At 41.7% G+C, this 3,831-nt stretch overlaps 1 pseudogene; it reads right to left on the reverse strand.

Annotated features, from left to right (window-relative positions):
• Window positions 1-870: 870 nt before the first annotated feature.
• On the reverse strand, window positions 871-2,730 carry LOC119186717 (uncharacterized; annotated as a pseudogene).
• Between the last annotated feature and the right edge of the window lie 1,101 nt (window positions 2,731-3,831).

Consider the following 3,831-nt stretch of genomic DNA (forward strand, 5'->3'; position numbering starts at 1 on the left):
GTGCTTCGTGCAAGAACATCTTTAGTTTAACATTATAAAAATTATCTTTGCAATTTTTAACTAGACGTCTCAATTCCTGGCTCATAGTGTGAATGGTTTCCTTCCCTTCAGGGCAAGGATTCTTTGAGTGAGCTTTCCGTTTTCGTTTCAGTTGCCTTTTGGCATGGATCACGTCACGTGTTATCCAAGAATTTTTCTTCGCTACCTTTTTTTGTCGTGTTGGAATATAGAATTGAATGCATTCAGTGACCACCTGCGAGAAATAATCCCATAGTCTAATTGTACATGCATTTGAATTTTGCAGGAGAACAAAAGTACCGAAAGAGTTTTCAAGTTTTTCTAAAACAGAGAAGTCATCAGCAGCTGCGAAGTTCAGAACTGTATTTTTGTAATCCTTATGCGACCTAGCGGACGCCATATCTAAGGAAAACAGAACCATCTGATGATCTGATATGCCCTCGATTACATCACATGTTTTAACATTTTCCTCCAGGAGTGAAGATACAAATACAAGGTCGAGAACAGAGGATACAGCCTTAAAAACACGTGTGTAGCTAGACACAATTTGGCATAGGTTAAAACAAAAGGCAATGTCCAAAAAATGTTCACAATGAGCTACTTCGTTTCCTATAATATAATGCGAATCCCATTGAATGCCTGGTAAGTTGAAATCACCAATCAAAATTATTTTGTCGTCCTGGTGCATATTAGACTCCATAAAACATCTTAAGTCGGTCAGAGTCGTAGCAGGAGAACAGGGGGGTCTGTACATAACTCCAATGTACACAGGGTGATCATTTAATCGAATCCTTACCCATACGGCTTCAATATAACCAGCATCTGGCAAAGTTTGATACTTTATGTCTCTTTTACTCATAGGTGCTACCCCGCCTCCTCTCCCGCCTCGGTCTTTCCTTATTGAGACGTAACCTGGCGGTGTAACTTCCACATCATGTACATCACTGTGCAACCATGTCTCGGCGATTGCCAATATGTCAGGATCATGTTCCAAGGTTACACTTTCTATTAAGTGACTTTTGTTCAGTACGCTGCGAGCATTTAAGTTGATGATCTTAAAGTCGGCCTGTTTTTGTCTTTCAGGTCATTGTTCGTTGGGTTTGGCAGATGCTTTGCACTTGATCTTCTCCTTGGCATCATCTCTCAAGGTGTACAAAACATTGTTGATGAGAACTTTGTCATAAACCAGTTTAACTTTCGCTCCTTTCTTTCTTTCTTCTAGACTTGAAATCTACAAGTTTCTCCGTATCTCAGTTACACGACTAATTATGAAATGGAAGCGCACAACGTAGAAGCAGACGGAAAGACAGGGACAAGCGCTAACTACCAACTGAAAGTTTATTCGGAAAAAATATGAAATATATACTAAAAGATGATACAGTGTCAAGGCACATACGATAACACCAAAGCATAGACCAAAAATGGCAACACCGATAGAATATCTTAGTGCGTCAGCCCTACCTTACCATCGCTTACTGTGCTTTACATTGATTAGTTAACTTCTACGGCATCTGCTAATGTTTAAAAACGCTAGCTCCTTATCGGACAAAGCGATTGATGGTTTGCTGACGCAAGCCCCATGTTCCGCTATGTGTGCTGCTTCAATTATAAGCCTTGTGCGCTCATCTTTGTGCTTTTGGAGAACTACTGTCTTATCAAATTGTACTTCACAGCCACGTTTTGAGTAGTCCTCACTAATGTTAATATGAGTGCCTTTTAGCTTGAAACAAGTTTTCAGTATCTTTACTTTGTCTCGGTAGTCTGCCACTCTAAGGATTACAGGGCAGTCTTTGCCAAGAAATTTCTTTCCCAGTCTATGTATTCTTTCTATAGAATTCAGTTTCTAGTTGAGAATGGAGCCAAATAAATCGTCATTTATTTTTTTAGTAAGTCATCATCATTCTCAGGGCCTTCTTTTTTTACGCCTCTAATAATAAGGTTGTTTTGTCTCGAGCGGTTTTCTAGGTCGTCAATCCTACTGCACAGAGCACTCAATTCTGTATGGCTCATATCGACTGCATTCTCAAGCTTCAGCAGCCTACCATCCACTTTATCTATGCACTCTAATTTTTTCTCAATTGTTAATAATCTGTTTTGAACTTGAATCATAGCAGACTCAGATGAGGCCTGTTGCTCTTGCATTTGCGAAATTTTAGACAAGATAGTTTTTTGCGTTTCTAGCAGTTCCTTAAACATTGCATCCGTAATAGGTCCAGGGTTTTGCTCAACATCTCCCGACAGTGAAAGCAACAGACCCGCTAGCGCAAAACAGTCACTTATGCAGTTTAGAATGGTGTGTGGACACGGCAACACTATTAAGCAAGGATCGTCACTACGGAAACCATATTTCCAGTCACTAACCTGCACGAGTAGGGGTACGTTAGGTGACATCGTCGTGGCTTAGTTGCCGTGTCCACTGCCACTTGAAGCAATTGGTGTCCCTTTTATAGCCGCTGGCGTGGCGCTGGCGGGCTGAACTGGTGACGTCATCATGCCACGTAGGTGTGTGCAGTAAAGATGATGCTCGGGCTGCAGGCGCGGCGCCACTGGCGTATCAAAGATATCACCAGCAACGATACCCGTGCCAAGCTTGAACGGTGCATCAAAGGTGTGACGCAGATCAAGCTGGCCCGTGCAAAACGCCGATGAGCCGGTCGACGAAAAAAGGCATCCCGTCAAAACCTGCACGAGTAGGGGTACGTTAGGTGACATCGTCGCAGCTTGGTTGCCGTGTCCACTGCAAATAATGCAAACAAAGAGCAAGACAAGTTAATGAATAATTGATCTGGCATGTTTGCGAATACACTAAGTGGCACCTACCACGATGTCTGAACGGGTATAGTAGATTGGTGCTTCTTAGGTACAATAAATAAATTATGGGGAAGTAGGAGTTGCGCAAGTGTGGGGCCAAAAAGGAAGAGAGGTTGCAGCCGTGTGAGCTGAGTGGTAGTCAAGAATTGCAAGCACACAACACACCCAAATACAAACAAGCACAGACGCACGCAGAGGTACATGCACACCCTTTGCATGTCTAGGCTCAATGTCATGATGAGAATGATTTGGGCATTTTGTTAGACCATGGGTCGTGCTTGCCCTGCCGAAACGCAATGACTCATTGCTTAGGCTGAAGAGGATCATAACACGCCTGGTTTTGATACCTTATCCCTGTAATCATATTGGATACAATGAATATAATACCTCAAGAAAGCTACTATAGGTGTCTTGATAAGCAGCATTTGCAGGTTTGCAACGTTATTGAGCAGATACAGTTCTTATATATTATAAGATGGTAATATTTAGTCTTTAATTATTAATAAATGAATTATGCCTCAGACTAAATTTTCTTCACATTTTTCTTAAACTTAACTCTACAATAAGAGTGAAAACAGTCATCGTTTCATCGCAATTTTTGAACGCATATTTTTCCTGCGCATTACAGGGCCAAATTGTGTTTAAAGTAAATCGTATTTCTCAAGTGGCCCTACGTGGAACTGAGCCGGGTTCGCGACTCAGTCGCGTTCCACAGGACAAAAATCAATTTAATTTCTTATATTCCTTTTTCTTCGAGGGGCGCGGCGGACTCAAATAGGCACAATTGTCGTCATCAGAAAATGACATGTAGTGCCAAATAGATATGAAGGATCGGCAGAAAGGCAAGCTATTAACTCTGAACGCCCCTCCAATGCAATTTCACTTTGAAAGTGAAAAAGTGCAAAGAGAATTCAGCCTGCGACTGGGTTACCTAGAACGTCAGAAAAGAGCATACATATCCCTAAAAAGTAAGGGATTCCAGCAAGGGAGTTTTTAGAACAT

Source organism: Rhipicephalus microplus, unplaced genomic scaffold (assembly GCF_043290135.1).
Source record: "Rhipicephalus microplus isolate Deutch F79 unplaced genomic scaffold, USDA_Rmic scaffold_12, whole genome shotgun sequence".
In the NCBI taxonomy this organism is placed as follows: domain Eukaryota; kingdom Metazoa; phylum Arthropoda; class Arachnida; order Ixodida; family Ixodidae; genus Rhipicephalus; species Rhipicephalus microplus.